Raw genomic sequence first — 22611 nt, forward strand, 5'->3', positions numbered from 1 at the left:
GCCCCAGTCCTATCACCTGTAAGACTAGGAAATAAGAGTTGCTTTTGGTTCTTAGGGTGCTTGTGAGAGTTGAGGTACTACGTGTAACGAGTTTAGCATGGTGCCTGGTACATCTTAAGTGCTCCATAGTTACAAGCTATTGTTAGATTTGTTTGCAGTAAGGAGCCATTTAAAAAAACCATTGCCTGCCGTGCTATTTAACATGTCATCTTATGCTGAGGGTAGGAAACCATCAAAAAAGAAAACTGGAAAACTTCATGCAGTGCCTATTTATTAAGTTCTTCTGAAACACACATGGATTACATACTCTCTGGAACTTGAGGAGATAATGTTTATGAGAGACATTTATAAAACTAAAGCACTATGTCAACTTAAGGTAAAATAAAGCAGGATGTTTGGGGGCTACATCAGTTGTGGGAACCACAAATAATACCCTGGGAATAAGTTTAGTGCCTACAGCCAGCTTGGACTGGGTGGAGACATTTGTCGTTAATAAGCCTTCCAAAGCTGAACCATCCAAGGTTCATCGTCAATGTCCAAATAATCATCCTACTGAGAAGTATTCTAATTCCATAGGCTTATAATTTTGGAATTTCATAGTCCCCATAATTTCCATAGTCCTGTAATTTTCTTGCATCCTGTGATGGCCTTAGTTTCTAGGGTTGCAAGTGTGCTGCTATGTTATGATATCCTATTCCTGGAATCAATAGGGGATAAACCTGTCAGTTTTTTTTGTTTGTTTTTTTTTTTGCAAATTCCTACGTCGTTTAGCTAAGTCAGGTATCCTAGTAAAATGGGAAAAAATTTTAGTACTGCCATTTTGAACTCTCACATCAATGCCACTGGTTTTCTATCCTTCAGGATAAGTGCTTAGAACTTTCCTGTAGATATTCATGGTCTATGTGTGTTTCTTCTACAGAGGCAACCGCTGATGAACCACTGCACCTCCAGTGGGGAGGGATGGGCATAGGTATTCCATGTTATTGATAATGCTTGTCAAAACATGAAACGGCTTAGCTCAGATTTCCAGTATCAGAGAAGTTCAGGATGTTTTTCTAACCAACTTTTGTTTTATGTTATGAATATTGAAAATATTGTGGATAATCATGTTTCCATTTTCATTTGTCACTAGGAAACTCAGCATTCTATTTATTGTATGGTATTTATTTTTCTTTATTAACCTTGTTATTTTCTTTCTTCTTTCTTTCTTTCTTTCTTTCTTTCTTCTTAAAGATTTTATTGGGGCATTGGGTAAGGGGAACAGTATTGGGGAATTGGGGAAGGGGAACAGCCAAGTTGTTGTCCTTCAGTCTTAGTTGTGGAGGGCACAGCTAGCTCAGCTCCAAGTCCAGTCGCCACCCGGCTGCCCATCAACAGCTTGCGGCTGCTCAGCTCAAGGTGCCATGTTCAATCTTAGTTGCGGGTGGGCGTAGCCCACCATCCCATGAGGGAGCCGAACTGGCAACCTTGTTAGGAGCATGTGCTCTCACCTGCTGAGCCATCCTGCCACCTGTTGGCAGCTCAGCCACAGCTGAGCTCTGGTGTAGCTCACTGGCCCATGTGGGAATTGAACCGGTGATGCTGTTGCTCAGAGCTCAGGCTCTTAATCAACTGAGCCACTCGGCCAGCCCCAACTTGTTATTTTCTTGCCCTATTTTTCTTTCATTTCTAATTCCACATCTGCGTAACGTTTATTCTGTAGACTGTATTTCTTTAAATTGTCTCAGATCTATTGGGTTGTCGGAAAAGTCATGACGCATTTTTCACTGAAAAACATAGAAAAAATACGTCATGACTTTTCTGACAACCCAATATTTCAGAATGGGGCAGGGAAGATACAAATTCCCACTCAAGATCAATAATAAATTTTCAAGGAAACCATTGTCTGTTGTCATGAGAGCCAGTGGGTCCCACCCCCTGCTTGATGGCCATGCCCGTGGGACTCTTCTCTGAAGAAATGGCCTATACCCTGTGTCATGTCAGCATGTTTGTAGGGCTGGAATCTTTTGCCAAGTAGTTATGTGTCATACACAGTTCCCAGTGCAGATGGGATGATGTGACATCGCCTGGTTGATTAACTCTTAAAGCAGGTTTGACTTGACATTGAACATTCTTAGAGTGTGGTCCGTGGATAATGGGCATTAGAATCAGTTGAGGAGCTTGTTTAAAATTCACAATCCTTGAACGCGCGCTCAGGACTTATTGTCCATCTCCACATGTGAACTTTGCCCACACTTTTTCGAGAAAAATGCCCAAATTCACGGAGGCCCGCGGGGCCGGGGCTCAGGAAAAACACACGCCGCTACCCGAGCAGATTCTGATTGTGGACACAGTGCAGGCAGGGGCCCGAGAAAAGCGGCGGGGTCGTGGAACCAGAAAAGAGGAAGCGTATGTGGGGCCCCGGCTGACCTGACGGATTTTGCAGCAAGCGCGGCAGCCACAGGAGGAACTCGAAGCGGAGCATGGGGCTAGGGGTATGCCCGCGGCGCCGCGGGAGCGCATCACACGGCTGGGTCCAGGAGTGCCACAGGATGAGTCAGATGAGGAGGATGAGGAAAGGCCCACCCTGGAGGAAAAGGCTGCCATAATGACAGGGGCGGACCACCATGCCGAGGTGGTCGTGAATCCCGAGGATGAGCATGCCATTGAGATGGTCATCAATAAGAACCCTCCTGTCAGGCGCACCCCGGCTGACATCACCATGGAGAAGCTGACTGAGAAGCAGACATAAGGTGAGAAGGTCATGTCCGAGGTGTCAGGGTTCCCCTAGCCCCAGCTGGACCCCCGGGCCCTGGAGGTCTACAGAGGGGTCCGGGAGGTGTCATCTAAGCACCGCAGTGGGAAGCTGCCCAAGGCCTTCAAGATCATCCCTGCACTCTCCAACTGGCAGCAGATCCTCTACGTCACAGAGCCTGAGACCTGGACGGCCGCGGCCATGTACCAAGTCACGAGGATTTTCGCCTCTAACCTGAAGGAACGCCTGGCCCAGCGCTTCTACAACCGGGTCCTGCTCCCCCATGGTACAAGATGACATCGCTGAATATAAACGACTCAACTTCCACCTCTACATGGCACTCAAGAAGGCACTGTGCAAGCCCTGGAGCTTGGTTTAAAGGGATCCTGACCCCACTGGGTGAGTCGGGCACCTGTACCCTCCGGAAGCCATCATCGTGGGTAGCAGCATCACCAAGTGCTCCACACCCCTGTGCTGCACTCCAGCGCGGCCATGCTGAAAATCGCCCAGATGGAATATAGCGGTGCCAACAGCATCTTCCTGCGACTGCTGCTGGATAAGAAGTATGCGCTGCCCAACAGGGTGCTGGACACCAGGGTGCTGGGGTTCCGGAAGGAGAAGCGCGAACTGCCCATGCTCAGGCACCAGTGCCTCCTGATTTTGGTCCAGCGCTACAAGGCAGACCTGGCCGCAGAGCAGAAGGAGGCCCTCCTGGAACTGCTCCGGCTGCAGTCCCATCCACAACTCCCCAGAAATCAGGCATGAGCTTCAGAGAGCAGTACCCCGGGATGTAGAAGATGTTCCCATCACCATGGAGTGAGGAAACACTCATCCTGGTCTGAGGGGTGTTGGTGACTGAAAGTGACACTGACCCTTTACAGCTGAAGACCCAAAGCTCGGCAGTGAGAGCTCATGGGTACCTGACAGGGAGGACTGACTGTCTGGCTGGCTGCCTTTTCCATCCTAGGCCATCGTTCCTGCTCGGTTCTGGCACCTGTTTGAGACCCCACACCCTAGCATTCCCACTCCCCTCCTGGGGCTTGGAATAAGTATTTTCTCTCAGGCTGTTGTGTCAAGTAACTAGAATGTGGATAAAAAGGCAGGTATTTATTGAATAAATAAATAAATAAAATTCACAATCTTTGGCCTCCTTCCCAGAGGTTTTCATTCAATATATCTGCCATGGGACCAAAGAATCTACATTTTAAGAAGCATCCTAAATGGTTTTTAATCAAGTGGTTCATGGACCAGACTTTGAAAAGCCCTGCCTTAGAGGGTGGCTAGGATTTAAAGAGGCAAGGAATAGTGCACTCTAGATGATAGAACTAGCAGACGCAAAGGCACAAATTATGATAATGGGCAAGAATGGATGACACACAGGGAGACAAAAGGGTAGATCCATGTATGTTGGGGGGCACTTTTCCTCCTGTCAATGCCATTTGTATATCCATCCAGTTAAACATTGGAGTGTCTACTATGTGCCAGCTGCTTTGCCAAGTGCTAAGGATACCAAAATATACAGACTACATTCTTCTAGCAGCAGGTTTTGAGGAGGGAGAGGCTGGAGTATAGACATACAGGACTTCTGGAGTGTTGCAGGCACTCCGATAGAAATATAGTTGGGGTATATCAACTAGGGAATGATGGCTGGACAAGGAAGCGGAGGGGTTCTGAAACTGAAATTTGAGCAGATGGTTTCTTCTTTTGAGTTTTGGAAATCGTACAATGCAGTGATTTAGCCTGAGATTTCCCTCAGTGACTTTTACAATAACTCATTATTTTTATTGGATGGTCTGCTTGTGTTCTACCTGTCTTTTTGATGCTTAATTAAATGACCTATATAAATATAGGGACCTCCACTAGGTGTAGCTTGAGATTTTTCCAGCTGGTTCTGGAATTTGAAAAATAAATAAATAAATAAATAAAAACCTCTTTGAGTTTTAAATTCTCTATTCTTTAAAAACAAAGTGAACATTCTCTATTTGAAAGACAGACTTAATAAATGCTAAGATTTTTAATAACTTGGCTACTATTTATTTCTTTTTAAGCCTGGTTTCCATGGTTTCAAACACTTTGAGGTTAAATGTCAGGTAACCTCTTCACTCAGCTACACTTCTGCCCCAGTTCTGTGGTGTTCGAGCTCTAGTTCTTGCCACCTTGAGTGTCGACTTGAACTGTGTGAGCTATGATGGTGGATGGATCAATCTTAGGATGCTGCTTAAGTCACTCTTAATCTAGAGCCAGAGCGAAAATTCTTAACCTACTTGTCCTTGGCTAGAACCCAAAGCTTTGAACGTTGTTGGATTCCTCTGGACTCAGTCACATTAAGCTCAGCGCCTTTGATGTAGCTTGACGGCAGACTGGACCAAGTGGCATTGCCTCCTGCTGATATTAAGGTGAAAGCCAACACCATAAAAATGAACGTTTTACTGAGAGTGCTCGCTCTCCTACCTGCGAGCCCAGCCAGTCACACTGCCAAATTGGTTAAAGAAAGAACTGGCTTGAGAATTGCAAAGTGTGTTCCTCTCGCAGAGGAATGGAGTCCAGATCAACCTCCGGAGGCTCCCTAACTAAAATGTAGTAGACATGTCAAACACTTTAATTGGAAACTTAAAAAAAAAAAAAAAAGAACCCTCTTAATTTGCTATATTAAAGCAATTTGGCTAAGAAATGGAAAAACAATGATGAATCTTTGACTTTTAAGACTTACCTTATTTCTCCATTAGCCCACCCTCCTTGGTTTCTAGAAAACAATATTTCCTGTTGTTGTACAAGAGCCCAACGGTGCAGCAGATATTTCAGAGTATATAATTGAGTCGACAACTACATTCTCTGCCTAAGAGTAAGATTGCAGAAAGATCTGGCAATCTGGGTTACACAGAGACATCATTAAATTATACATACAGATCTCTGCGGAACAATCACAGCATGTTAAGAGCTATAATGGTTACAGAATTAGACATGGCTTCTGTCCAGTGGAGTCACTTCTGTGGGCCAATTACAGACAAACTGGCCAGCAGAAGATACCCAGGGCTCTCCTTTTCAAGGTACATGTTATTTTTAGATTTGCTTAGCTTTAAGGTAAGATATTTTTCTTTGTGAGTCAAATGAGACTATTTTTCAAGAAATCTAACGTGGACCTCTGTGCAATTGATAGTATAAAATGATGTGGAATCTCAGAAGTGGTTTAAGAAACCGACTCTTTGAATGGTACACACATTCCCTATCCCACAGCTCTAAGGTGGTGATCATCTAAAAGCTGCTTGGGCCCTTCCAGTTATAGGAAACTCACTGCTTCACAAAGACACTTCATTTAAATTTTTTAGTGCAGTGGTTGATACCTTTCTGCTCAGTAAAATAATTTTCCACCTCCTGAAAACTTCCTGGTCCTTACCCATTCTTCTAGAGCATGGTTGGAAAATTTTTTTTTAAAGGGCCAGAGAGTAAATATTTTTGGCTTTGCAGGCATAGTCTTTGTCACAACTCCTCAACTCTGCTGCAGTTGTGCAGGAGCAGTCCTTCAACAAATGGGAGTTGCTGTATTTAAATTAAACGTTATTTGCAAAACTAGAGGGCTGGCTTGTGGGCTGTAGTTTTCTGGCTTCAGCGCTAGAGCTATATAATCTAGGTCCTGAATATGAATTACTCAAACTTTTAATTCCAGGCTGGTTGCCCAGCATATATAGAGACCTTTACTCTCCACCTCCCTTGCTTGATGAATTAATTAGGGAAGTCTATCTAAGTCATTCCATAAATCTGACGAAAGTCTTTAAGTCCTAATAGAAATGAATTTGTAACTGGAATTATCTGCTGTTCTAAATGTGAATAATATTATTATGAAATCCAAGATAGTTTTCCTTCTGTTTTTAAAGGGTGAAATTTTCATACTATATAATTTTTCATGCCAGGAAGCAATAACTTCAAGAAAGTGCTCTTAGTGCTCTGCCATTGAGCTTTCTTGGCTGGAAACTGCCATTGGAGATGATGACGATACAGGTGAAGAAAAATCTTTGCCTCCAAAGTGCAGAATCTTTTTATGGTTCTGAATACAACCACCCTTTCGGAGTTGTGGGTTGTGATTTAGATGGATGCACAGAAGAGCGACATGGAGCATTGCTCACATAGTTTTCCCCCTTCCCTCTTGCCCTTTGCATTTTTCTCCTTACAGGTTAGCCTCTTCTGTAGTGCCATGGCAGGGCATAATAAACACCTACACCTAGCTCAGGGGATCAAGAATGGGGTCAGCCAGGAGTCGTAGTAGTATATCACACTGCAGAAGCAGGTACTATTAAGCACAGAACCAGCCTCATTTTTAAGATTTCACATTATTATGGTAAGAGCACTGCTGTTGTTAAAAAAAAGAAAAAGAAAAATGCTGGTCTGAGTCCAAAGTATTTTAGGCATTAAAAAAAAATTTCAGAACATTTTAAGTAATGGTTATTAACGCCAGTGCTGATCTGAAAGAAGCACCTGCTACTTAATTGATCAAATGATCGGTGGTAAGCCCTGTTTCTTCCATATTAAGTAACTTTGCCTCCATCACCCATCCACCTTTTCCCAGCATTTTCTCCAGAGAGGGAGCGAGGACACAAGAGGAAGTGAGAAATCAGATTTGGTGGGAGAAATTGTTTCTGGTTAAAATGAGACTTATTCGTTGTTTGGAGGAGAGGGTTCTCATTCCCTGCTACTGAAAATGTGGTCTGCCACACCAGGGAGCTGGTTGAAAATGCATCTTCTCAGGCCTAACCCTATATCTTTTGATTCAGAATCTCAGTTTTACAAAACCCCTACATGATTTATAGGCACATTAAAGTTTGAGAGGCACTGATCTAGTTCGCGGCCTTCCTTCTTCACATAAGTAACATAGCAGGGCTATCTTTATTTCAGATATGCCCATATTTACAAAGAGCTTGAGTTTCTTTTTGGGAGATCAGGTTGGGGAGAGAAGTCATGCTTCCAGTGGTATTGAGACTTTGCCAGGAAATCTACAAAATAAAATTATTCTGAGTGCCAACATTATAAGTACTGTCACAGACCTTTGTTCTTTTCTAAATAAGCATTAAATGGTATAGATTTTCCAACCTTTTACTTTTAACATATCTGTGCCTATATGTAAAGTGGATTTCTTGTAAATAACATCTGTTTAGATCTTGTTTATTTTACAAAATGACCTGGCAATCTCTTCTATTTAATTGGAGTGTTTAGATCATTTACATTTAGTATGATTGTTGACACTGCTAAGTTTAAATCTACCGTATTTCTGCTTGTATTCTGTTTGTCCCATCTGTTCTTTGTTCTTTTTTTCTTTGCCTTCTTTTGGATTGTGCATTTTTTATGATTTTATTTTATCTCCATTATGGGTTTATACTTTTACATGTCATTATTTTTTTTAGTACTTGCTCTAGGTTTTACATTATACATATTGAATTAATCACAGTCTACTTTAAATAATGTTTTACTACTTTATATATATTGTAAGAACTTTACAAAGTATACTTCAATTTTCCCCTTCTGTCCTTTATACTATTGTTGTCATACATTTTACTTCTTCGTATGTTACAAAGTCCTTAATGCTATGTTGTTGTTTTTTTTGAGCAACTATGTTTTAAAGAAATTGAAAAATGAGAAAAGTCTTTTATATTTGTCTACATATTTACGATTTCTTGTGTTGTTTATTCCTTTGTGTTGACCTAAATTTCCATTGAGAATCATTTTTATTCTGCTTGAAGAACTTTTTTTTTAACTTTTCCGATAATACAGGTTGATTGATGATAAATTCTCTTGGCTTTCATTTGTCTGAAAAAGTCTCTGCCTCCATTTTTGAAAGATTTTCACTTTCAATTTTTAATTCTTTCAAATTATAATTCTAGGTTGACAGCATATTTTTCTTTCTCCATTTTAAAAATAGTCTTCTATTAACATCTACTCTGAATGGCCTGATGAGAATCTGCTATCATTGTAATCTTTGTTCCTCTGTACATAATGTGTCTTCTTTTATCTGGCTGATTTTTAAGATTTTCACTTTATCACTTTTTTTTTAACAATTTTATTATCATATGCCATGGTGTTATTTTATGTTTCTTTTATTTGGAGTTTTTTGAGTTTCTTGGATCTGTGAGTTTATAGTTTTCTTCAAATTCAGAAAAATTTGGCTATTATTCTTTCAAATCACTTTTAAGTCTTTCTCTTTTCTTCCCCTCCTTTTGGACTCATTTGCAAAAATATCAGACTGCTCTATATTGTCCCACAGTTCACCAAACCCTGTTCACTTATTTTCAGTCTTTTTTCCTCTCCGTGCTATAGCATTTAGCATAGTTTCTATTGCTATGCCTTTAATTTTACAATATTTTCTTGTTCAATATGTAAGCTGCTGTTAATCTCATCTAGTGTATTTTTAAATCTGATTTCTAGAAGTTTTATTTGCATATTTTATAGCTTCCATGTATTTCTCCTCATGATGATGGGTTTTATTTTATTTTTTTTATCCGTGAGCATATGTTTTAGGATTATAATAGCTATGTAAGGTCCTTGCCTACTAACTTTATTATGTCTTTCATTTCTGAGTCTGCTTCCATTGATTGATTTTTCTTTTGGTTGTGAGTTGATTTTTCCTGTGTCTTTGCATGCCCACTAATTTTTGATTTGATGCTGTGTGCTGGATTTTGTTATATTCCTTTAAGGAAGGTTAGATTTTACTCTCATGTGCACTTAAATAACTTGCAAATCTGTTTGAAGATCCTTTTAAGCTTTGTTATGGTGTATCCAGATCTGCCTTGAATTTAGGAATAATTTATCCCACTACTGACGCACATTTTTTTGAGGATTTTACCCAATACTCCATATATTGTGAATTCTCTACACTTTGGTTCTTGGGCACACAATCCTTTCCAGCCTTGTGTGAGTTCTGGTCACTGTGTGTGTGTGTGTGTGTGTGTGTGTGTGTGTGTGTGTGTGTTTGTGTGATCTCAGTGAAGGCTCTAGGAGAGGGTCTGTTCTATGTTCTTCTCTTAGCAGTGATCTGGGGCAATTGTAGGGCTTACATTATTTGTTTCATAACCTTTGTCCAGTTTTCTATTTATTTTATGGTGGGAGGGTAATTCTGTAGCAGTTAATCCTTCATGGACAGAAGGGCAAGTCCCACTGTGTGGTATAATGTAGTAAAATTAAAGGCTATACTAGTTATATTATTTCATTTGCAAAATGCATAGTATGGTGTATTGACATCCTAGGGCTTCCATAACAAAGTAGCACAAATTGGGTGGCTTTAAACAGCAGAAATTTATTCTCTCACAGTTCAGGAGGCTAAAAGTCTGAGATCAAGGTGTCAGCAGGGTTGTACTCTGAAGTTTCTAGGAGAGAGTCTGTTCCATGCTCTTCTCTTAGCTTCTGGTGTTACTGGCAGTCCTTGACATTCCTTGACTTGTAAAAGCATCACTCCAGTCTCTGCCTCTGTCATCACATAACATCCTCTCTATGTCTGTTTTTGTTTCTCTTTACATCTTCTTCTAAGGACATTAATCATATTGGATTAAGGGTCCACCCTACTCCAGTGTGACCTCATCTTAACTAATTATATCAGCAAAGACTCTATTTTCAAATAAAGTCACATTCTGAGGTCTGGGAGTAATATGAATTTTGGGGGGATACTATCCAACCCAATATATATGGCAAACTGGGAATCTCCAAATTTCTTTTGATCCCTTGAAGCTCTGAGATGTTTCTATTTACTTCATTCTCCCTCCAAGAAAAGATAAGGAATTCTTTATGCTGAAATAAGAGTAGTTTCAGAGATGCTGCCTGCTTCATTCACAGACCTTTCCTCTTATGTCTCCCACCCCACCCAGCAATCCATTGGTGTTCTTTTGGAGTTTACAGGGTACCTAGAGCTTCATCTTCAAAGATATTGTTGCACTCTCTCCCTTTGAGAGCTCACTGCACTGCAGAACCGAGAGGAAATCCCAATTAGCATTTCTCTTCATTCTTTCCGTAGTCCTCAGTCATAACTGCTGGTTACTACTCTGTACCCTGCTAAAATGGCCATCCTGCTAAAATGGCCACTCTCTGAAAGTTCATGTATTTCAGAGTCCTGTCTCAAATTATCTTCATAAGTTCCCTTTGTGACACATTTTCCTTAGAAGTGGCTCCTTTTCTAGATCAAAGTTCTGCAGATGAGAAACAGAATCGTGGCAAATTATTCTTTCTGGTCAGAGAAGAACACTCATGCGTAGGGAAAACACAAACCAAATATATACCATTTTCCACAAACAATTCACATATTGCCTTACAGAGTTCTAGCTCAGCTTCTTTTTGGAAAGATGATAATCTGTGGAGGTGCCAGAATCCTTCTGAATTCATAAAGAGATTGTGAATGCAGGTTGAATAGCCACCATACTTAGATAAGTGATATGCCTACTCTGCAGACAGGGAGCTGAACAAAGCAACAAAGATTGTCACTCAAGGCGAGAAATTACTGGCAGAATCATCAGTAGACCTAGTGAATTTGGGCTAAATATTCACCACCAGACATTTTTTAAAGACTAAGACATTCATCTGGGTTTATACTAGGTCCTTGCAGGGTCTTACTAGGTTTGTGTTTTGGAAGATGGCCATACCTACAACTGTGGTTTGCAACCAAGCTTATTTAAAACAAGATGAACAAAAGCTCTACAGTGACTTGTGATTGTTGTGTGTCAATTTTGACTTATTTTGCATAGCTGTGGTGGTAGTAGGGAACAGGTGAAGCATTAGGATGCTTTAGAGGGATTGGTCCCAGGAAGCCAGTTGCCAAACCTGACATATTAGAAAAATGCAGCCTTTGGGTCAGGCTGGGCCCAGCAATGTTGGTGTCTAGTCTTTTCTTTGACCTAACCACAAACACCCTCACCCTGTCTCCACCTACGTTCTGCATGCTCATGTGCACAACAGAACGTGGAGCCAATGTTCTCTTCTCTGCTTGCTCACCTTGTACACAGGTGCACCTGTGGTTTGAGGAAAGGCCATGTGGCGATGGTGGAGAAGTAGCTCATGTCAGACCAATGAGTGGTCTGTTTACTTATCGTGCTTCCCCTAGACCAGAGCTCTAAGAGCAGGGCTTGTCTTATTCCTGTGTATCTTCAAGCAGAACCTGGCACATGCTAGACAGTGAATTATCTTCTGAATGGTTAAATGGTACAAGGAAGTCTTCCTTTTTTCAGAATATCATTCTTACTGCTGATTTTGGGACTCAGGAGCTGTTCCTTAAAGTTACACGTACTTTAAGTCCTTCATGACCATGTAAGTGTTCTCAATATTGTCAGTCTTACCAGGACACTTAACAGCGCCCCTAGGAAGGTCATATATCGCCACAGAATAATTCCATCAGATGTGAGTTTTGCCAGATGTTTCCTTGGGCAGCTCGAGGTAGAGGAGACGTGTCAGAGCATGGGTGAAAAAAATGCAAGCAATATGCAGTTAGAACTCGTTTTTTTTCTGAGGCCCTCAGCCACCACTGAGCATGCTGAAATCCAAAACACTTTGTTTCTAGTCTTGGTTCTGCCACTAACTAGATGGTGACTTTGGAGTCACTTAACCTTTCTAGATCTCAGTTGCCTTGTCAGTAACATACATGCTCTTTCAGGCCTTTCTAACACTAAACTCTTGCCTTGAACTGGCTTTGAATTTTAAACACAGGACTTGTTATATGGGATCAAACCAGATCTCACAAGTTTGAGTGAAGTAAAAGAACAAAGAAGTAAATTTTAAATACCTGCTGATTTCATTCTTATTTTTAAGAAACCAAAATTCCAGAATTTTTTGAGCTGGTGTGATAAATTGAGACGAGTGAAGTAGAAACAGAAAATGCAGGATTATAATTTATGTGGCCCTTTTCCTGAGTATCTTTGTCAGTTTGCGTGTGGATTAAAGGCAGTGAATCAGAGTCTAGTGAAGAGCACCATCTTCCCACCCTGACTTGGCCACTGGGTGGCTTTGGGCAAGTCACTTAACTCTCCTAGACCATAGTGTTTTAACGTGTAAAAACAGAGGCCCAGTGAATAAAATGTAAAAATCAAAGTAAACGTCTTGAATGGATCAAAAAGTTCTCTGTGAAATCAGCATTATCTTACAGGGCCTCCCAAGTGAATTTTCTGTGCCTAGTGCTGAAATGAGCGGGTGGAAAGTCTCCAGTTAATTTTGTAAAATAATATAAGCCTATACATATTTTTTTCTCCCTAGATCAGCAATGCCAGCAGATCTGAACGCAAATGGTACATTTTGTTTGCATTCGATTTGGCCCTTGCCTTATAGTGAACATTAAAGTTACAGTGCAAAATGGTATTCTCTTCAAGGTTCAGAATTTCTCCTCTCATTTTATGCTTTTCTCTGTAACATTTCTGAAGGACCATCTTTGGATTACTTATACACACAGCTGTTTTATGAGACTACGTTGGAGCTTATGAGTCAGATTACTGTTACCAAAATGTTTGTGAAATCACTTCTTAAGTCATATATTTGCATCATGTACAACCTGTTTGACAATCAAAACATTATGCCCTTCAGCACTTGGCTGGTCATTATAGTAAGTTTTCCAGTAGAGCGTTCCAACATAATATAATTGGGCAGTAGACAGAAGGAGCACAGTATATTATTTTAACATAGAATTCCAAGTCCATTTCTCTTTTTGTAAGATTGAGAAGGACATCTGATATTTGGTAATAGACTCAGTGTGATCAGTTAGTAGCATAGAAAATTCCAGTACAGCTGAGGGGTAACCAGGCCTAGCCATGGTTGCCGTTTTGTGGAGGCAGCAGGGGTGGAAGCATGGGCAGGACCAGGGCATGAGAGTCAGCCCCAGCCACTGAAGTGGTGAGCCAGGAGCACCCCTGTTTCCTCTCTCTCAGCTCTGTCTTGGGTGCCCACGGATGCGGCTCTCTTAGTCAACCATCAAGGCCCATCTCAAACTGTAGCTCCTTCATTAATGTCTTCACCAGCCTCTTCTAAGTAGACTCAACTCCCTTTCCTTGAAGTCTTCATAGCATTTTATTTGCACTTCCTGATGGCTCACTTGTTATTTGTTAACTCTACTGCCCCTCTATGTTTGTAACCTCCTTAAAGACAACGACGTGTCTCACTCACCTTTGATTTGTTATAGGAAAGCGGTTGTGTTTTCATTAAGACGTGAGTAGCCATGTGTTAATGAAATGTTATGTGCTATTTATCAAAGGACATGTCCAGGCCTGGCCAGTGACTTCCTGGGTTGACATTTCATTCAGACTTTAAAGATTGCTTTAATTTTATCCTTCTCAGTGTAACTGGGCACCTACTCTTGCTAAGGCACTGTGTGGGGGACTCAAACCCTTATGCAGTAGTTCTTACCCTTTTGGAGTTCACAATGTATCAGGGGAGATAAGATAAATATGTAACAAAAAGGTACGACCTACGTGTGTTCTACGTGCTAATTGAGTAGAACAGTCAATAAATACTATAGAAATGTAAACTTAATCTTAATCCATGGTTTGCTAAATATTCTTTCTAGCTATAAACATTATAGCATCTATAACAAAACATATTCTGACTTAATAGAAGGATACAACTTGGAGTGCATGTCTGAGTGTGTGTGCACAGTACGTGTTTTTTTCAATGGACCTATCAAAACATTGACTGTACACTCATAGTCTCACATTTCTCCTTTAGGGACTAAGTAGTAAGATGGCAGAGGGAATCCTGATCGTTGGCTTTGTGTTTAAGCTGTCTGGCGACACAAATGTGCCACCAGCTGAAGTCTGTTTTGCAGTTATGGTATCTTGGGAGTCTAGAAGAGAGGCCTTTTAACAACTGTGAGGTGTAGCCACAGCCCATAAAATGTGGCCGTGGTTTCCACCTGACCTCTAACCTCCTGTGTGTGTTTGCATCCCACACTCTGCTTTGCAGATACTCCTGTGGATACCACAAGTCTTGGGTAAAATAGGTTAGCCTTTAGAAACCTGTATTTTGAAGTACAAAGCATTTATCTCATCTCAGAAGAGAATTTTGAACTTGGAAAATGTTTGCCAGTATTTTCAGCCTCCACTCTCTGCAGCCAACCCCAGGGGAGGAATAATATAAAAGAGATCTCAAAGAAATGAAAGCACAGGACACCCCTTTTCTTTGGAAAAAGAGGGCTGTTAAGTATTCATTTCAAAAAAAGAACAATGTTAAGTTCTGTAGTTTTACAGAAAATAATGATCCTCTTCTAGATGATTTTATTTTAAAAAGTTGAGGGAACATTCTTATGGGAATAAAAAAACACCAAAAACAAAAAGTATTTTCCTGAACAGAAAAAGTTTCAAGAAAACATCTGCATTTTCTTTTATGTCCCAGACTTTACCCTCACCCCTTTAAAACACTACTTAAAAAAAGAGGCTAGTGGGTTTCATCCAAAAAGCTATTTGCTACAGGGGACAATTTGCCAGATATGAGAGTGTGGTTTGTGGTTTTTGACAGCCAAGTTGGCTCTATTGCGCTTGGGCAGAACCTCTGATGTAGGGCTACTTACTGGGCCATCTATCCTCTTGTGTCTGAAAAGAGGGGACCCCGTACCTCTGTTGTAAGGAAATGGCAGGTTCAGTGGACATGCAGGTGCGGCCTCTTGGCCCTGCTTAAAGGAAAAGTCTATGTCTGCCTGTCTATAGAACGTGGAGCCGATAATACAAGGTTCCTCTGCTTGGCGACTCTCTCTACCCACCCTTTTGGCTCCCACCAATGGCAAATTATAATTGGACGACAAGGTTGAATATACTGTGTAGTCTGGAGGGGGAGATGCCAAAAGAAAAACTCTGCTGGATCAAGCGTGTGTATCCTGCGTTCATTTCTAGTCCTGTAAACAAACACAGCTGTTGAGTGAAGGATCTGTCCTCAGAAATGGTGAAAAAAAAAACCAAACAAACCAGTGGTGCCCTGCCAGAGAGACCACAGCAGGGGAGAGAAGTTATGTGACAGGGCTTTGGAGGAGCAGGCTGCCCTCGGCAGGGCTGGGACCCGGAATCTGCTGTGTATTCCAGGACAAGCTGGGTGTGAGGGGAGGCAATTCTGTGTTTTCAGAGGAGGCAGTTGAAGTATTTAGAATGACTGGTGTGGGAAGGCTTTGGGGGGAAAGGAGTCTGAAATTTCATCTGCTTTCTTCAAATTAAACCTCTGTTTAATATACAAGCCCTTAGCTGTGCTCTTTTCTGCAAGTGAGGGAAGGGAACTTTTATCTCTCTTCACTTATTCTTGTTTTAAAATAATCTACAACTTTGAGACAAAGGCATTAGAAATTCATGGGCCCAGCAGCCTGGATTTATAGCTCTTCCCACTAACAATAAGTCTTGGACCACAGTCCTGTTTCTTTCCTCTTTACCGCAAAAAGTAGATTTATAGTATACATGCAGTGTATAGGGAACCTGCTGTTACGATGGGACAGCCCTTTGCAAGTCAGTTGTCTGTTCTAAGATATTATGTGGAGGTTAGATTTCTGCTTCCTGGTGAACTCTGGGTCTGGTTGCCCCCACATTCTCATTGCTGGAACTGCAGTATCCACAGTAGTAGGGAGGCCCAGGGGAGACCAGGAGAGTGAAACCAACAAGGGATTTATTTTGTGCATGGAGATCTTGTCACCTTGGCAATTGACAGCTTGAGGGGTTCTAGTCATGCCTTCGTTGATTTAATAGACATTTATTAAATACTGTGTGCAGCAAATTAGTTGATTTTAAGACCAAGTCTTCTCTCAGTAGTGGGAGACTTGTGATAAGTTTGAATTTTGTCTCCTTCCAACCGTCTTCCTCTCCTCTCCCTATCTGCAATATCATTTTCAATGAGTCACTGTCCTCGGCTCTTGGTTTTCAAGAGAGATCAGAGATAGAACTTTTTTTTTTTTAATTAAAGTTTATTGGGGTGACTACAATGAGATATCACCTCACACCAGTTTGAATGGCTAGCATCAACAAGACTGAATGATTAGAATGTTTGACTTAAATAATTTGAGTCCCCTCCAGAATGCACATCTAGTCTTATTCCTTAACAGTTCCCTAGAATTGTTAAGACTGATCACTTGGTGTTTCGTGACTGGTTTTGCGGAGACCCACACTGAGTGCACACTGCAGTGGCCAGCTGGACCACTCAACAGGGAAACGCTGTGAGCTCCGAGGACTGGGAGAGGCTCTTTCACCTGGTGCTCCATCTTCATAATGAAGGTTTGGTTAGATAGAGACACTCTCACACAACGCTCTGTTTTACACAGTGGAATGTAGCTCATTTCGTTTCATTATAATAAAACTGTGTTCTTCCAACAAAGGGTGGCATATAAAATGTTCCTGGAATGGACATGTCTTGAGACTTGAGAACCTTGACTTTCCCGGTGATTGGTTTATACATCTGCCTCCTACTTCGTTAAGTTAGTTGGATGTCTGGAGTTGTGGGTTTGTTTTTCAAAAAGGCCAACCTGGTTTCCCAGAGAGGGGAAAGCCCAATTCATTCAATCATACTCATTGTTTTACCTGCTTCTCAGGATTGTAGGCAGGACAGGAGAAAATTGTGTCAACTCTCACCATTAGAGGTTCAGAGAAAAAGAATCTCCTTCCCCTCCCAGAAAACAAACAGTTTGATTGGTCAATCCTTGCTTGGTTCATCTAGGTTAACTCTGTCCTATGAGTCCACCTAACCTTAACAAGGAAGTACATCAAAGCACACGGTAACCAAAGTACCTTTCTCACCTTGTCTGCACCAGTACCTCCCAAGGTAGGGACCCAGATACGTGTTCTCCCATTGACTCCCTGACCTGACACCCTTTCCGTGCACGCTGGTAGATGCCAAATGTGTTTCCTGTTGCTGCTGTAATAAATTTCCACCAAGATTGGTGGCTTACAACAGCATAAGCTTATTTTCTTACAGTTCTGTAGATCAGAGGTCTGACACAGGTCTCACGGGGTTAACTTCAGGGTGTTAGCCAGGTTGCATTTCTTCAGGAGATTCCAGGGGAAAAGACATTTCCTGGCCTTTTCCAGCTTTTAGAAGCTGCCTGCCTTCCTTGGCTCATGGCCCCTTTCTCCATGTTCACACCCAGCAGTGCAGCACCTTTCAATTTCTCTCTACCTCTCACCCATCTTCATCACATCTCCCTCTCTGCCTCTCCAGCCTCTCTTATAAGAGCCCTTGTGGTTACATTGAGCCCAGCTGGATAAGTCAGGATATCCCCCCATCTCAAAATCTTTAACTTAATTACATCTGCAAAATCCCTTTGGCCATATAAGGTAACATATTCCCTGGTTCCAGGGAGTAGGACGTGGGCACCATTGGGGGGGAGATAGTCTGCCCTCCACAGGAAGTTTGATGTCTTGCCCACAACTTAACAATTTTTAAGTGGGAGATTCTTTCTGCGTTTAGTGTGTGCTTCCAGTTGGTCTTTTAGCAGGAGGAAGGAAGATCCTGTGCAGTTTTGAGGATTGTATCTCATCTGCAGATTTTCGGAGTGGATTTCCAATTTACCTCTAATGATGAGCTAAATAAAATGGATTATTAGAATCTATTAATTAGAAGGTATGGGATGGTAGACTACTTCCTGGTGCCTAAATGTAAGCTTGCTGTCTTTGGAATAATGTACACAATTAAATAAAATCAGTATATATTTTGAAGGCATGTCCTCTGTGCAGGAGACTTTGCAGGATGACACGTATTTTCTTTTTTCTTTTTCTTTTTTTTTATGGATAAATGTTTTCAGGTTTATTGGGTAGATACCAAAGAAAGGGATTGCTGGGTCATATGGTAATTCTATTTTTAATTTTTTAAATTAGTTTCAGGTGTACAAAACAATGCAATAGTTATACTTTTCACCCCTCATAAAGTGACAACCCCCTTCCCCCAATCCACCACTCCCCACCCCCCGATATCATACATATCTATTACAATTCCATTGACTCCACTCCCCACACTATACTCCACATTCCATGACTATATATATATTAAATTATAGTTGACATACAATGTTGTTCAACGTCAGCTTCAGGTGTACAGTGCAATGATCAAACGTCTACCCCAACCATGAAGGGGTCTCCCTAACAAGACACATGTTCATCTGACACCCGACAAAATATTTACATTATTAATTATATTCCCCAAACTGTCTTTCATATCCCTGTGGCAATATTGTAGTTACCAATTAAAGTTGTTTAGTCCCTTCCCGTTCTCTCTCATCCCCACCCTTCTCCCATCTAGCAGCCATCAGTTTTTCCTCTGTGTCTCTGAGACTATTTCTGTTTACATTTCTCATTTATTCATTTCTTTAGATTCCGCATATAAGTGAGATTATGTGGTATTTGTCTTTCTCTGACTGACTTATTTCACTTAGCATAATGCTCTCTAGGTCCATCCATATCGTTGCAAATGGTAAGATTTCATTCTTCTTTATAGCTGAATATACTCCATTGTATAAATGTATCACAGTTCTTAATCTAGTCGTCTACCGATGGTCATTTCGGTTATTTCCAAGTCTTGGCTATTGTAAATAGCGCTGCAATAAACATAGGGGTGCATATATTTTTTCGAATTAGTGTCTTGGGTTTCTCTGGATAGATACCTAAGAGTGGAATTGCTGGGTCATAAGGTAGTTCCATTTTCAGTTTTTTGAGATACCTCCATACTGATTTCCATAATGGCTGCACCAATCTGCAGTCCCACCAACAGTGCACCAGGGTTCCCTTTTCTCCACAACCTCGCCAGCACTTGTTGTTTGTTGATTTATTGATGATAGCCACAGGATGACATGTATTTTCGATACCATCCCTAGCCTACTGGTGAGCTTATAGCCCCCCTTTGAAGACTATTTTTTTAAAAAGTCAAACAAGAGCAAAAAAGAATTAAATACCTTCAGGCAATTAGAAATGCCCCAGTAAAGAACAAACCAAAAGGGTGTGTAAATAGCATAATATTTTGAAGATGTTTTATGCTTATCGTGCTTATTATAGAAGACAATGAACTTGCAAGTAAGTCATTCACTTCCATTTTGGGAGTTATAAAGCATGCCTTTGGATTGGTTTCTTTTTGGCACAGAACAGTTTCCAAACTGCCTGATCAACAAGGTGTCATGGTCCCTTCGTAAAGTGTAGAGTTCTGAGTCCTGCCTTGAAGACATGATTCAGTAGCTTGGGGGGCAGTGCTCAGGAGACTCAGTTCTTAGCTGTTTTTCTCCCAGATACAAAGCTGTAGTTTTTATTTGTTATCTTAGGTGAAAATTTAATACTGGTAGTATATTCAAGCCAGAGATAATTCTTATTCAGGTACCAGCTGGCAAAACTTTTGCACCTGACAATGGTAGTTATTTTAATTTCTTGATCTCATAATTCCAACATGACTGCCATATCTGAGTCTGGTTCTGATGCTTGCTCTGATTCTGCAAACTGTGTCTTGTTTTTGTTTTTTGTCTTTTAGCATGCCTTGTAATTTTTTTGTTGAGAGACAGACATGGTGCACTGGGTGAAAGAAACTTTAGTAAATAAGCCCTTGGTAATGTGGTGGTGAGGTGTGAGGGAGGGGAGCGTTCTAGATCCTGTGATTAGGTCTTATTCTTCAGTGAGCCTGTGCCCTTGGACTATGAACTTCACCAGTGCTTCTCTGTTTTCCCCCACTTATTTGGGACCGGATGGCTAGAGGGTGCTGGAGTTGGGTATTTCCTTTCCCCCAGGTTAGTTAGACTCTAGTGAAATAATTTCTCATGAGTGCAGGCCTTGCTAAGAAGAACAGAGTGCTCTGGTATATTTCAAAATGGCTACTTTCCCCCTCCTCCTGTCGATTCACAAGGGAATTTTTCACTGTGAGAACCTGGTCAAGTTCCTGAAGGTAAAACTCACAAAAGTATGGGGCCTCCCTGGTGTTTTTAATTCTCAGACTTGTGCACACTGAGCCTCCAGCAATTCGTCACTTACAGTTCAGACTTTCCTTCCCTGGTACTGGTTCCCAGAGAGGTTTCTGCTTTGGCAAATTACAATTTTCTTTATCTGCCCATATGCCCCTCCAATTTGTGGGGTGGTAGCTTGCCCTGTGACCTTACTTCTCTGAAGGATCTAAGAAGAGTTGTTGGTTTTCAACTTGTTTTGTTTTTTACTTGTTGTTAGGATGGACTGCTGACTTCCAAGATCCTTACATGCCAAACTGGAAACCAGAAGTGAAAATTTCTTGTTTTACTTGCTTTTGGTAACCTGCCTTAGTCAGAGCTGGGTCCCCTGAGCTTTTCCAGACATCCTAACCTCGGCTCCTTTTACATCTGCTTCTCCAGGAAGTCTTCTGGTATTGACTACCGGCTTCTGAACCTGCTGCGTCTCCAGCCCCTGTGAGGCCTCACCTCGCTTCCTTGCCACATGTGCTCACCGATTCCTTTTGTTCTCCTGTTCTTGCTGATTGTTGTGGCTCCTCTGAGAAGTAGTCACTCCACATCACCTTATCATGCCTCTCCATCCTGCTCAGGGGCCTACGAGTTTTTTTATCTTTCATATTTCAGCAACCCTCTATGATTGGCTGCTTTTTCCTATCTCATCGTTTTTGTGGAGTAAAGGAATATTTCTCTCTCCCTTGAATTCCCATAACTTTAAAAAAATTTTTTTCTTTTTGTTGGGGAGTTGGGGGAGGGGAACAGTCAAGTTGTCCTTCAATCTTAGTTGTGGAGGGTGCAGCTAACTCAGCTCCAAGTCCAGTCGCCATCTGGCTGCCCATCAGCAGCTCGCAGCTGCTCAGCTCAAGGTGCCGTGTTCAATCTTAGTTGCAGGGAGGCACAGCCCACTATCCCATGTGGGAGTTAAACCGGCAACCTTGTTGTTAGGAGCACATGGTCTCACCAGCTGAGCCATCCTGCTACCTGTTGGCAGCTCAGCTGCAGCTCAGCTCTGGTGCAGCTCACTGGCCCATGTGGGAATCAAACCGGCGACCCTGTTACTCAGAGCTTGTGCCCTTAACCAACTGAGCACTCGACTGGCCCCCTATAACATGTTATTTGTGCCTTTCTTGTCCTCATTACAGCCATGTGTTATGATGACTTGTGTTCTTTTTCTACCACATTGTAAACCGTGAACACCAGGGGGCCTATTCATTGCTGTTACCCCACAACACTGGCACAGTAGGAAGTCACTAAATATGATGGAAGCATTATTATACTGACTAGATAAAGCAGTTCTAAAGGGGTATGCACTTTCCCCCCAAAATCAAAGTGATTTCGTAGTACATAATGTGTTGGTACAGTGATGCAGATAGGAAAAAGAAAACCAAGCAAACAAGGTATTCAAATGTCACAGGTAATTTCTGAATTAGAAAAGAGACTGGTTGCAGGTAAAGGGAACTGAGCTAGCTGTTGAAAAGGACAAAGCAAACTCTGCTGACCAGCTCTTTGCAGCCCAGACTTGCCCAAATGACGAGCAACCTGAGAACTTAAGCAAGCAGCTCCCAAACTTCGTTCTGCATTCGAATCACTTGGGGAGCTTGTATAAACCTGATGCCCAGGTTGTACCCAGTCCCATTTCAATCACAGTATATGGGGGTGGGAACTGGGCATCAGACTCTTAAAGATACCCCAGGTGATTCCAGTGTGCGGAAGAGTTTGAGAGCCACAGGCTTATGCATCAACTGTGCTGAGCTGGGGTCAAGTTCAGCGCAGGTGTATGTGATCTTCACATCCTGATTAACATGACCTCTGCAGGGTTTTTGTTTTTCTGCATTTTTCTGGTCTTTGAATTTAAAACCTGAAAAACTCATCTGGTAGGATCACAAAGAAATCAAGCATGGGAAAATATTTAAGGTAGTTGCCGGAGAGTTTGGGAATGTCAGGGAAAAAGACATTTGGAAAAGTATTCTTATAATTTGTAAATTGTAATTTATAATTACAGTTATGTTTTTAAAAAGTCACT

The 22611-nt window shown here is 41.6% G+C and overlaps 1 protein-coding gene and 1 pseudogene across 1 annotated transcript in view; both read left to right on the forward strand.

The window, feature by feature from the left end:
- The window catches only part of BMP6 (bone morphogenetic protein 6), a 162945-nt gene that overhangs the window by 19220 nt on the left and 121114 nt on the right, over positions 1-22611 (forward strand). The window lies entirely within an intron of this gene.
- LOC109395507 (bystin pseudogene) lies at positions 2249-3554 on the forward strand (annotated as a pseudogene).

The sequence above is a fragment of the Hipposideros armiger genome, unplaced genomic scaffold (genome assembly GCF_001890085.2).
Source record: "Hipposideros armiger isolate ML-2016 unplaced genomic scaffold, ASM189008v1 scaffold_474, whole genome shotgun sequence".
NCBI lineage: Eukaryota > Metazoa > Chordata > Mammalia > Chiroptera > Hipposideridae > Hipposideros > Hipposideros armiger.